Source organism: Macaca mulatta, chromosome 1 (assembly GCF_049350105.2).
Source record: "Macaca mulatta isolate MMU2019108-1 chromosome 1, T2T-MMU8v2.0, whole genome shotgun sequence".
NCBI classification, from domain to species: Eukaryota; Metazoa; Chordata; class Mammalia; order Primates; family Cercopithecidae; genus Macaca; species Macaca mulatta.
The window spans coordinates 217,900,758-217,914,149 of record NC_133406.1 but is presented as its reverse complement, the minus strand read 5'-3'; the positions used below and the strand labels follow the sequence as shown (position 1 = coordinate 217,914,149).

The following is a 13,392-nucleotide window of genomic DNA, read 5'->3' as shown; positions in this document are numbered from 1 at the left end:
ATTTCACCAAATATATGAAAACACCATTGGTTCTTCCATTAAAAGAGACCAAATACTGGCTGCCACTCGCCCAACAAGAAATTAATTTCATAACCCAGTTCTCTGAGGTAAGAGAAATGCTCCAGGGAAAGGAACAGAACAAGAATCCTGAACCAATTAACAGGGCAAGAGTTTGCCTTGAATTTTCCCACTCCTTCAAGAAGAGTTCTGTAGTATCCCTAACTACACCTATTTCCTAAGAGGGGTTGACATGAGAGCAAGAGGCTTTGTTAAGATTACTTTCCTATGCCCAGTCACTGCTATGAGGAGAACCCATTTCCCACTCATTCCGAGTTATCCTATTGCTCTACTTTCCTAGGGAAGTTTTCTCTATCATCCAGCTATCAGTAGCAACCAAGACCACTGGGTCTCTTGGCCACTCACCACTCAGGTTCTCACTTCTCTCCCTTCTATTTCATTAGTGCTCTACTCTGCCTTAGCCAACACCAACCAATAAAATATTGGCACATAAAATCCACATATGGCTAGGAAAAGAAGCTAGTTGTTGATCAAAAGGTTTCGTATTTTGCTTTGCTTTTCCAACCTTAAATCAGTCACAGCCTCAACCAAAAAGTAACTTTCTCAAAAGAGAAACATTACAGTATAATGAAAATAACCCACTGTGGTGGTGGCTCATGCCTATAATCCCAGCACTTTGGGAGACCAAGGCAGGAGGACTGCGTTAGCCCAGCAGTTTGAGACCAGCCTGGAAAATATAGAGACCCAGTCTCTACAAAAAAATTAGCTGGGCATAGTGGTGCACACCTGTAGTCCCAATTACTCAGGAGGTTGAGGTGGGAGGCTCACCTGAGCCCAGGAAGTCAAGGCTGCAGTGAGCCATGATCATGCCACCGCCCTCCAGCCTGGGCAATGGGAGTGAGACCCAGCCTCAGAAAAAAAGGAAAGAAAGTAACACAGGTTTGAAACCTAGTTCTACTACTTGTGTGAACTTGGAAGAGTTATTTAACCTCTCTAAGCTTGTTTCCTTGTGGTGATGACAACAGTACTTACTTCATAGGGTTGGTAGGGAGCTAACATGTCCAACAGGACTGCGCCCGACATAGAGTAAATATTCAATAAATGGTAGCTACTTCTTAAGGATGGCCTACTTCTTTTGGTTGCTGACCTCATGCAAGGATTTTTCACCCTCATCAGGTTGATTGGTTGGTTAAAGGAGAAAACAAGTAAAGTACTCAGCATAGTATTTGGTTCATAATAGGCCATCACAAATACTGACTTTCCTCCCCACTTCCAGTAGTGGCAAAATTATAGTGGCTTCAGAAACCACCCAATCCTATTGGTATGCCCAGGTTTCACTGTACAACATACTTACCATTTAGGCAATTCAAGCTTTCCGTCAATACTTCCGGCGGTTCTCCCTTTGCTTGCAGTTTTGGAAACAGTCACTCACTATCTTTCAAAGACAGTTGTCTCTTGACCTGGATAGAATATAAACAGAATGCAAGAGATAGGTAATGCATGAATCATACCAAGACTGAGCTGACCCAGAGGGTTGTCCCAACCCTTTTACATATAATTCACTGTCAGCAAGGGGCCAAAGTAAAACCTGCATCTAGATCCTGACACTAAAGGAAACTGGCTAAGCTGGCTATGTCTCTCTCAGGAAAGTCAAGAAAGAATTTGGCTGTAGGAGACTTCCCCTTCCCTATAAGATGATATGGTCCTAGGGTAGAACCCACTGTCTTTGCTTAAATTAAAACACCTAAACATTCCTCAACAGTCTAAAAATGTATATGACATCTTACAGCTAGGAAGCATCTCAGAAATCAACTACAGGTTGAGCATCCCTAATCTGAAAATCCCAGATTCAAAATGCTCCAAAATCTGAAACGTTTTGAGTGCCCACATGACTCCACAAGTGGAAAATTCCATACCTGATCTCATGTGATAGGTCGCAGTCAAAACACAGGCAGACAATACTCAGGTTTATTCAATGTCCCCTGGAGAAAAATAAAATTACCTTCAGGCTCTATAAGGTGTATAGGAAACATAAATGAATTTCATGTTTAGACTTCGGTCTTATCCCAAGACATGTCACTATATACATGCAAATATTTTTTTAAAAAATCTGAAATCTAAAACACTTCTGGTCCCAGGGATTTCAGATAAGGGATACTCAACCTTCAGTTAAATGTCCTTGTTTTACGGAAGGAAACTAAAACTTGGTAGTGAGTCATGCAATTATTTAGCAGAAAAGAAAGGATTCTAGTAAAAATAAGATGTTCTAGAAGATAGGAAAAAAACATATGTGGGGTATTTACCAACCCTGAGCACTATGCTTTATGTTTTATATAAGACAATAAGAACATAATGTTACCTCTACCTTACAGATAAAGAATCTAAGTTTCAAGAAGTGACTTGTCCAAGGTCTTACAGCTTGCTATTAAAAGACAGAGTTTAAACTCAAGTCTGTCTGACTTTGAAAGTCCTTTCACCATGCTGGTTCTCATTTTGTTGCCTTCTAGACTTGGTCCTCAAAAGAGCCCTGAACCACCCAATATCAATTAGAACTAAAAATAGAGCTTCTTTGTCTGCAAACTTACCCTCTAGTTTTGTAACAAGCAGCCTTCTATAGGAGAGCTGAAAAGCCTACCATCCCATTGAATCTTACCCCTAAAATCAGAGAAGAGCTACTAGAGATGGAAAATCTGGGTCAAACTTCTTGTGTTTCTCACTTACTCTTGAGGAAAATGGAAAGGTAGCTTCTAAGCTAGTGGTAAACCTAAAGCTTTTGTACATGATCTTACATTCAAACTATCCTCCCTTCTTTCATCACAACTGCCTCCCCTGCACATCCCTGCAAGCCACCTTGTGACTGCCTTCCAAGACTATTGGTCCCTTCAATCCAACTTCCACACCTCCAGCAAAACACGCACGCAGGCGCACGCACACACAAACACACATGCACCTGCGCGTGCGCACACACACACGAATCCATCCCTGCCTCTTCCTAGAGAGCAAAAAGGCTAGAATGAAGATGGACAAATAATGAGAGTTTTTAAAAATAGTTTAAAAGATGAGGGGAACAGGAGGAACTCAAGCCTCAAGCCAATAAAATTTGGAAAAAAATTTTTTTTGTAGTAATGAGGTCTCACTATGTCGCCCAGGCTGGTCTGAAACTCATGACGTCAAGTAATCTTCCCACCTCAGCCTCCCAAAGAGAAGAGTTACTGATAGTATTCAGGCACAGTGGTTCATGCTTGTAATCCTAGCACTTTGGGAGGTCCAGGCGGGTGGATCACCTGAGGCTAGGAGTTCAAGACCAGCCTGGCCAATATGGTGAAACCCTGTCTCTACTAAAAACACAAAAATGAGCTGGGCGTGGTGGCATGTGAATGTAATCCCAGCTACTCAGTAGGCTGAGGCAAGAGATTCACTTCAAACCAAGAGGCGGAGTTTGTGGTGAGCCCAGATCGCACCACTGCACTCCAGCCTGGGCGACAGAGTGAGACACTGTCTGAAAAAAAAAAAAAAAAAAAAAAAGTTACTGATAATAAAAACAGCTAGAAAATAAGTATCAAAAAGGATCTAGGCCAGGCACAGTGGCTCATGCCTATAATCCCAGCACTTTGGGAGGCCAAGGCAGGAGGATTGCTTGAGCCCAGTTCAAGAACAGCCTTGACAACAAAGCAAGGCCCCCATCTCTACAAAAAAAATTTTTTTAATTAACTGGGCATGGTGATGCACACCTATAGTCCTAGCTACTTGGGAGACTGAGACAGGAGGATCACCTGGAACCCAGGAGTTTGAGGCTGCAGTGAGCCACAATTGTCCTAGTGCACTCCAGCCTAGACGACAGAGTGACATTCTACCTTTAAAAATAATTTTTAAAAGGATCTATACCAAGGCAGTACCCAAGAGATGGCTTAGGTGGATGTGGGGGAAGCTTTAGCTCTCCACCCTCTGCTTTTAAAAAAGAATCAATGGAAGTTAAAGTAAGTGTGATCGGTATTCAAACAGTTTTAGGGCAGTTCCACAGACGTTCTGTCCTGCCCCATCACCACCTGTCTCTTTCTCCCTCCCCACCCACCATAAACACACAACACCCACACACAAATACACACCCACATACACACATACACACACCTTCTTCTGCATAGCCTAAAACCTCTCCTACATAAAAATTCTGAACCCTAAGAAAAGGTCACATAAATCTAGTCTATCTCCCCTAAGGTCTCTGCAGCCCTAACAGTGATAGCAGCACCCCTGCTAAAATCTACTGTCCCAGCACCTACCACCTACTGCCAAATTTGCTGACATGTTACTAAGGCCCAGGGGCTTTTCTCTTCAAAACAAGACAGAATGCACTGCCAAAAGGAAAGAGGAACTCCAGCTAACCCTGATTTGTTTTCAACTGTCTACATTCTCTCCTGTTTCTAAGGGGTAGAAGCAAGCAGCAACTGATTTCTTTCTTCTGAATGCCATTTACTTCTTGCATCCTCAGTGTACTCGCCCTCTGTCCCCAAAACAAGAGGATGACTGTAAACATCCTCAAATTCCTTAGTGATGCCACTTCAGAGAGCTTTCCACCATGACAGACCCATCCTCATCACTTCCCTCAAGCATCTCTTCTGGCACTTACTGTTTGTTGTTACTGTTGGTGGTGACAGCGGTGGTAGTATGTGTGTACGGGTCTGTCTGCCTAGAAGCAGAGACTAAAGGATCCTTACAGATCACAGAGTCCAACCACCTCATTTCCCAGAGGAGCAAGTGAGTCCCAGAGAGGAAACGAGACTTGCCCAAGGTTACAAAACCAGTTCAAGTGAACAATTTTGTCCCCCAAACACTTCAGTAATAGATTAAAATGTCCGTACGAAATTCTGCTTTCAGTATGACCCTCCCACAGGCAACAACTATAGTCTGGATAAAACACAAAAACTATCTGAAGTGAACAAGGGCTGGCAGATTTTGAAAATAAGCTGAAAGCTGGAAGAAAGGGCTGACATGGAATGAACTCCCCATTTTTGGAACTCTGGCCTGAGGCTGGTCGAGCTGAAGTTCCAATTAAAAAACAAACCCTAGGTTTTCTGTCCTGAAGAAACAGCCCAGAGCAGCCAGAGATCACGGGAAGTAAGAAAAAAGAGAGCCAGAGAAGGAAGGAGAGTCTCGGGTTCTGTGTGTAAATTCTGCCCAGTCTCTGGCTGAACCCTGAGCCATGCAAGGCAGGCTCAGGCAGGGCAGAATCCAAAGACCTCAGTTAAAGAGAAAAGAACTGAACTGAGATTTGAACTGCCACCCACTGCAGGTGTGAGAGAGTTTGCAGTTTTGAGTCTGAGTTATTGTCTACTAAACCAAAAACATCAACAGAAACCGAAGTCTCCACAATACAACATTCACAATGTGAAGAATACAATTCCAAATTACATAAAGAACAAGAAAAATCATCTGGGCACAGTGGCTCATGCCTGTAATCCTGGCATTTTGGGAGGCCAAGGCAGAAGGATCATCTGAGCCCAAAGTGTTTTTGAGACCAGCCTGGGCAACACAGTGAGACACTGTCTCTACAAAAAATGAAAATAAATTTTAAAAAAACTAGCCAGGTATGGTGATGCATGCCTGTGGTCCCAGCTACCTGGGAGGCTGAGGCAGGAGGATCACTTCAGCCCAGTAGTCAAGGCTGCTGTGAGCCATGTTCACACCACTGCACTCCAGCCTGGGCAACAGAGAGAGACCTTGTCTCAAAAAAACAAACAAACAAACAAACAAAAAAAACCTAGAAAAATTAAACCCATTTGCAAAGGAAAAGACAATCAGCAGAGGGCAACTCCAAGACAACCCAGATGCTGAAAATCTCAGACAAAGATATTAACACAGCTATTATAACTAAGCTGAATGAGGTAAAAGAAAATATTCTCAAGGCCGGACATGGTGGCTCAGGTCTATAATCCCAGCACTTTGGGAGGCCGAGGCGGGTGGATCACGAGATCAGGAGATTCAGACCATTCTGGCCAACGTGGTGAAACTCCGTCTCTACTAAAAATACAAAAGTTAGCCGGGTGTTGTGGCGCGCACCTGTAGTCCCAGATACTCGGGAGGCTGAGGCAGGAGAATCGCTTGAATCTGAGAGGCAGAGCTTGCAGTGAGCCGAGATCCAGCTACTGCACTCCAGCCTGGTGACAGAACGAGACTCCATCTCAAAAAAAGAAAAAAAAGAAAGAAAATGTGCTCAAAATGAAGGGGAAAAAACAGTAAGTCTCAGAAGAGAAACTGAGGCCGGGCGCGGTGGCTCAAGCCTGTAATCCCAGCACTTTGGAGGCCGAGGCGGGTGGATCACGAGGTCAGGAGATCGAGACTATCCTGGCTAACATGGTGAAACCCCGTCTCTACTAAAAATACAAAAAAAACTAGCCGGGCGTGGTGGCGGGCGCCTGTAGTCTCAGCTACTTGGGAGGCTGAGGCGGGAGAATGGCGTGAACCCAGGAGGCGGAGCTTGCAGTGAGCCGAGATCACACCACTGCACTCCAGCCTGGGAGACACAGCGAGACTCCGTCTCAAAAAAAAAAAAAAAAAAAAAAAAAGAAGAAGAGAAACTGAAAAAAAAAAATTTAAGTGGAAATTTTTGAACAGAAACACAGTATTTGAATTTTTTTAATTCACTGAATGGGCTTAAGGACAGAATGGAGATGACACAGGAAAGAGTCAGTGAAACATGGAAGTAGAACAATAGAAATGATTCAAACTAAAACAACTCTGGGTCATTCTCAGTCTCTAGAAAAACTACCCTCAGACCCTTTACTAAAGTATACACAGGGATAATTTTCTGTTATCAGAAAAATTGGTATCAGAGATTAACAGAATAACGGGATCACAGAGTTTTCTAGTGGTCCTAAATTATATAGGAAGTAAAGGGAAAGTAATTTTATTTTTCCCCCTATAATTGCTGAAGTAGCACTCAGGATTGTTGAGGAAAAAAGTCAGGAGGGATTTTAATAGTTTTAACAGTTTTTCTGCCCTGTGCAGTCTCTTCACCAAAAAGCCAACATGATAAACAGGCTGATGGCAGGATGGGGTGGGGACCAACCAGGGGGTATGGGGCTAAGGAAGTGCCAGCAGCTTGCTATGTATGAGCCAACCTAGGTGGTTTTAAAGGCAGCTTCCCTGAATGCCATCACTGAGTCGCTTCTCACATTCAAGTCACTTCATGTTGGAGTTCAGAACACTAGATAAAAGTGGAAGAAAAAACATAAGCTGCAGAAAACATGTCAATTTCTTTAAGGCCTGCCTTTTGCTCACTCCCCTCCTTCCTACCCCACTTGCCAACAAGAAGGAAGGAAGAGAATCCAGAGCCAGTAATCTTTTCTGACTAAAGTGGGAAACTGAGAGTAAGACAACATGCCCTCTAAGTGCAGAGAAACTTGGATGGGGAGTGAGAATCACGGGTGCTGGCCTCTAGTTCTACCATAGACATTGCTGGACCTCAGACATGTCTTTTACACTTTCTGGGTCTCAGTTTCATCAGTCAAACAAAAAGGCCAGACTGAATGATATTTAGCAATGATACACTATTGTCCTTTCCAGTAACACTATGAATGACATCCCTAACCCTGCTACCTCCATTTGCCCTTGAAGAAACTATAAACAGGTCTGAAAAGACAGAAGTAGAGGCATATCATTTGATTCACTGGAGTACCTCATGTTATATAAATTATTCAAACTTTTTAAATAATTTTCCTTAAGTATTGCATTAATACTTAAATTACATCAATAATAGATATTTCGGTACCTATCTATGATAGAGGACTGCTGTAAAATAATGTCTTTCATCTGAAAGTGCTGCTAATTCTCCCAGAACAACTTTTTAAATCTACATAACCTTTAGGATGAGAAGGCAAAAATACTCTTATATCTTATGATAAGCAAACAAACTAAGGGACCTGTGAGACCTTTTTAGGAAGCTAGTAACAGACAAAACTAGAATCCAGCAATCCCATCTCTATGTGTCAGGTTCTTTTTCACCTTACCAAAGAAACCTTACCAAAGAGGAGGATAAACAAGACCAGAATTAGAAAGAACTTAAATATTTTTGTGCACTTTGGGAGTGCTTATTAATAAATGATTGATAAAGCTAGCTTGAGGTTAATGTATCTATTTGAAAGCTGGCACTCAAAGAACCAGCTCTGCTACTTAATTTTTTTTTTTTTTTTGAGACCAAGTCTTGCTCTGTTGCCCAGGCTGGAGTGCAGGGGCACGATCTCAGCTCACTGCACTCTCCACCTCCCAAGTTCAAGCAATTCTCCTGTCTCAGCCTCCCGAGTAGCTGGGATTACCGGCGCATGCCACCAAGCCCAGCGAATTTTTATATTTTTAGTAGAGATGGGGTTTCACCATGTTGGCCAGGCTGGTCTCAAACTCCTGACCTCAAGTAATCCACCCACCTCAGCCTCCCAAAGTGCTGGGATTACAGGCGTGAGCCACTGCGCCCAGCCCTGCTGTTTCCTTTTCTAACCAGTGGTCTATAATTGAGACTAGGCTTCCTTGCCCATGTTTGTGAAGTTTAGCAACAGAATCACATCTAAAATTGCTATTCACCTGCTGAGAGAAAGCTAGCCAAGGCTAAGCACAGTGCCTCAAGCCTGTAATTCCAACATTTTGGGAAGCTGAGGCAGGAGGATCACTTGAGCCCAGGAGTTTGAGACCAGTCTGGCCAACATAGCAAGACCCTATCTCTCCAAAAATAAAACCAGGCCAGGTACAGTGGCTCATGCCTACAATCCTAGCACTTTGGGAGGCCAAGATGGGAGGATCACTTGAGCTCAGGAGATCGAGACCAGCCTGGGCAATATAGTGAGACCCTGTCTCTAAAAAAAATTTTAAAATTAGCCAGGTGTGGTGGTGTATGCCTGTAGTCCCAGCTACTCGGGTGGCTAAAGTGGGAGAATGACTTGATCCAGGAGACTGAGGCTGCAGTAAGCCATGACCACACCACTATACTCCAGCGTGGACAGAGTGAGACTCTGTCTCATTGGCCAGGCATGGTATATGCCTGTAGTCCTAGCTACTCAGTAAGCTGAGATGGGAGAATCGCTTGAGCCCAGGTGTACAAGGTTACAGTAAACTATGGTTTCATCACTGCTGGGTGACAGAGCAAGACCCTGCCTCCAAATAAATAAATGAATGAAAGTTGACCAAATCAGAAGGTGTAAAAAAGTAAAAGACCACTGCGCTGTTAAAAAAAAAAAAAGAGAGAGAGATAGGCAAAGAGAAGAAAAAAGAGAAGAGAAGAGAAAGAAAAGAGAAAAGAAGAAGAAGGGAAGAAAAGAAAAAAAGGAAAAGAAAAGAAAGAAAAGTTTGCCTATGTGAAAGTGATAAGGAAAACGCAGAGCTGAGGATGGGTTTTGCTGTTATTTTTGTTTAATGAGGGTACTATCCTAGCACTGTCTATCACATGTACGAGCTGCAAGTCTTAGGAGATGCAAGTCACCCAAAGGTTTCAAATCTTTTTACCTTCACACTCAACTCAGAGAATGTGACTTCCCTTGTACTGACTGTTAAGTGCCCAGAGTATCAATCTAGAAGTTTTTTGTTTTACATGCATCTAATCTCCCTTAGGAGAAATGTATTTCATCTCTCTTAAAATGGAAGATTAAAATGCCCTTCTATATATTTGGTGGTATCAGGAGAAGAATACTAAGCTGTACATATTAGAGAGCCTGAGTGAAAAAGGTTTTCTGCTTTTATTTTAATTTGAAGGCATATTTTACAGGGTCACTATTATTTCTACCCCCATAATAAGTTTCTTTCCATTTTATTACCTCTAGAGAACTTCCCTTTGTTTCTATTCCACACTCTCTCTCCATCCTGCCTGCTGCCCCAGCAACATGCTATAAGGGAAAACCACACATGGTACTGAAAGTCAGATGATCTGGGTTCTACTCTAATTCAGTCACATATTACTTTAAGTGATTAAACTTCACAACCTCAGTTTCCACAACTGTATATAGAGATTACATCTAAACTTCATGGGACTGTTGTAAGGATTATATAAAAATATACATTAAATGCACATAATGCCTGAACTAAAATACACTCTACACTTATTAATTCAATTTTCTTTTCATCACTATTCTGATTATGCCTTACACATTCTTAGTTTCCGCACCCCCCCCTCCCGGCACATCAGGAAGCCCTAGGGGAAAAAAAACACCTTGAGAAAGTAACTTGCCCAGTTACAGCAGAAATAATTTTAAATAAGTACTAAGAGAGGTGGATGGGTGGGGCCAGAGGTATAGTAAGACAGCATCCAAAAGGGCAGGGAAGATGCCCAAGTCAGAATAATCAGGCTCCCTGCCAGTTCTCTGCCTCCCACCCCTAAGCCCCAAGTTCCTTCTTCTAGCTATAACTATGTCTATCTCCTTCTTTTACTAAGTCACACTTGCCAACACTTCTCAAGTCAATGTCTACATTATTAAAAACAAACAGGAGGCTGGGCAAGGTGGCTCATGGCTGTAATCCCAGCACTTTGGGAAGCCAAAGCGGACAGATCATGAGGTCAGGAGTTCGAGACCAACCTGGCCAACATGGTGAAACCCCTTCTCTACTAAAAGTACAAAAATTAGCAAGGCATGGTGGTGCATGCCTGTAGTCCCAGCTAATCGGGAAGCTGAGGCAGGAACTTGCTTGAACTCGGGAGGTGGAGGTTGCAGTGAGCTGAGATTGCGCCACTGCACTCTAGCCTGTATGAAACAGCGAGACTCCATCTCGAATAATAATAATAAATAATAAATAATTTTTTTAAAAAAACAGTCATGGTGGCTTGTGCCTGTAATCCCAGCACTGTGGGAGGTCAAAGTGGGTGGATCACTTGAGGTCAGGAGTTCGAGACTAGCCTGATCAACATGGTGAAATCCCATCTCTACTAAAAATACAAAAATTAGCTAGGCATGGTGGCGCACATCTGTGGTCCCAGCTACTTGGGAGGCTGAGGCAATGAGAATTGCTTGAACCCGGGAGGCGGAGGTTGCGGTGAGCCAAGATCACGCTGCTGCACTCCAGCCTGGGCAAGAGAGCAAGACTCCACCTCAAAAAAAATTAAAATTAAAATTAAAACTCACTCACATTCACATACCAGGTAGTACAATGGACAGTAGAATCCTGAGTTCTACACATTTGTCTCTCCAACTTACTAGAATAGTTTCCTCATTTGTAAAACAGAAATGACAACGTGTCTTGACTACAAGATTATAAGGACCAAACAGAAGAATGTATGTGAAAGTACTTTGTATACTATGAAACATGGTTACTGTTATAGGTACAGTGAGTCTACCTTTGGCCAGTTTAGGTGTTAAGTTTTACTTTAAAAAGGCCTCAGTTCTACAATACTCTATTTCTGTGATCCAAGGCTGCCTATTTCCAGCTCAAGTCCTCTTCTTCCGGGCAGCTGAACATTTTATACTGTCATCCTAATTTCACTTGATTCCCTGATTTTTGCAAGGTTCCTCAAACTTCTCTAACCAAATGGGCTCCATGTCTCCAAAATGGTAAATAAAGACCACTAGAACTGATCACCTCTAACTATCCTTTTGGTTCTAATATTCTAAGATTCTTGGGCCTATGTTCCCAATGCACTTTGTCTGTATCTCTACTTGAGCAATTTTCTTAGTCTACTTTGCAATACAGGTTTATCTGACACCATCTCCTAAAGAAAAAGCCACAGGTAGGTTGTCCTATGTTGTTTTATATTCCCTGTAGCAATTAACATGGAGCTTTATACACAAGGTACTAAAAAAGTATTAGTTGAATTGACTTGATGCTAATTTCTCATTTTTTTATACTCATCCCTACTACACCATAATTATAGACTACCTTATTCTTTTGTACTGCCATTGGCCTGGTACTGTGTGAAATACATAGTCAATATTTTTTAAGAACCTGATGTGACTAGTTCTTTTTTTGAGACAGGGTATCACTCTGTTGCCCTGTTGCCCAGGCTACGGTGAAGTGGCACAATCGTAGCTCACTGTAACCTCGAACTCCTGGGCTCGAGCAATCCTCCTGCCTTGGCCTCCCGATTAGCTAGGACATAACTGAAAGTGAAAGCAAGTATGACAACTTAGATCTTAGTTTTCATTTTAAAAATAACACTACGGGTGTGACCTTAGGCAAACTGCTTCATTTCTCCAGGCCTCATTAAGATACCTCTTACAACTTTTAAACAAAGTCTGGAGAGGACGTCGAGAAGAATTGGGTAAGAACAAGCCCTTCTGAAAAACCCTAAGTTTATCTCTAGTATAGCACTTATCATTCTGTATTATAATTGTCTACTCGTTACTCTCCTATACCAAACTCTGAGCGCTTGAAAGGCCAGAATTATGTATTCATCTCTGAATCCAAGCATGTGCACAGAACGTGGCACACAGTAACGGTTCAATGTTCAATGGCCAAACTGCTGAAAATTACAAGTGCCTATACTTACGAAGACTTTTATGTATAAATGGACTTATATAAACTTATAAGAAAGAATAATCCATCTCCCACATGTACAACCCTTTCAAATAACATTAAATAATAGTATTTTTCTTATTATTACCAACTAAAGTCCACGTTTTGTTTTTTGTTGGTAGTTTTATTTTATTTTATTTTTTTTAAGACAGGGTCTTGCTCTGTCACCAAAGCTGGAGTGCAGTGGTGCAATCATGGCTCACTGCAGTCTCAACCCCTTGGACTCAAGCAAATCCTCCCACCTCAGCTCCCAGAGTAGCTGGGACTACAGGGATGTGTCACCACAACAAGCTAAGTTTTGTATGTTTTGTAGAGATGGGGTTTCATCATGTTGCCCAGGCTGGTCTCGAACTCCAGAGCTCAAGCAATTCACCCACCTCGGCCTCCCAAAATGCTGGAATTATAGGCATGAGACACGGCACGAGGCTTAGGAAGTCCAATTATTGAACGCCCAGAATAATCTGAAATTTAGGATCCCTAGAAGATATCCTGACAGGAGCCTCAAAAGTGCATGCCTCCCGTGCTCTAAATAATATACCTCCATATATATATATATTTGGAGACAGGTCTCACTCTGTCACCCAGGCAGGAGTGCAATAGCGCAACCATGGCTTAATGCAGCCTTAACCTCCTGAGCTCAAGAGACCCTCCCACCTCAGCCTCCCAAGTATCTGGGACTGCAGGTGTGTACCAAAATGCCTAGCTAAATTTTTTTATTTTCATTTTTTTGTAGAGACAGGGTCTTGAACTCCTGGCCTTCAAATGATCCTCTTCTCTCGACCTCCCAAAGTGCTAGAATTACAGGCGTGAGCCACTACGCCTGACAATAATACCTAATGCTTATACATTATTTCATAGTTCAAAGCACTTTCACTTCCATTCTCTCAATCCTTA

The 13,392-nt window shown here is 42.5% G+C and overlaps 1 protein-coding gene across 16 annotated transcripts in view; it reads right to left on the bottom strand.

Annotated features, from left to right (window-relative positions):
- The window catches only part of LUZP1 (leucine zipper protein 1), a 96,690-nt gene that overhangs the window by 23,104 nt on the left and 60,194 nt on the right, over window positions 1-13,392 (bottom strand). For 8 of the 16 annotated variants that reach the window (XM_015130524.3, XM_077970218.1, XM_077970175.1 and 5 more), the window contains 2 exons: window positions 1,935-2,000; window positions 1,373-1,478 (listed from right to left, as the gene is read on the bottom strand). The gene's annotated coding sequence lies outside the window, so the exon portion shown is untranslated. The remainder of the gene's footprint in view (window positions 1-1,372; window positions 1,479-1,934; window positions 2,001-13,392) is intronic. The other 8 variants (XM_077970198.1, XM_015130535.3, XM_077970208.1 and 5 more) reach the window with 1 other exon arrangement.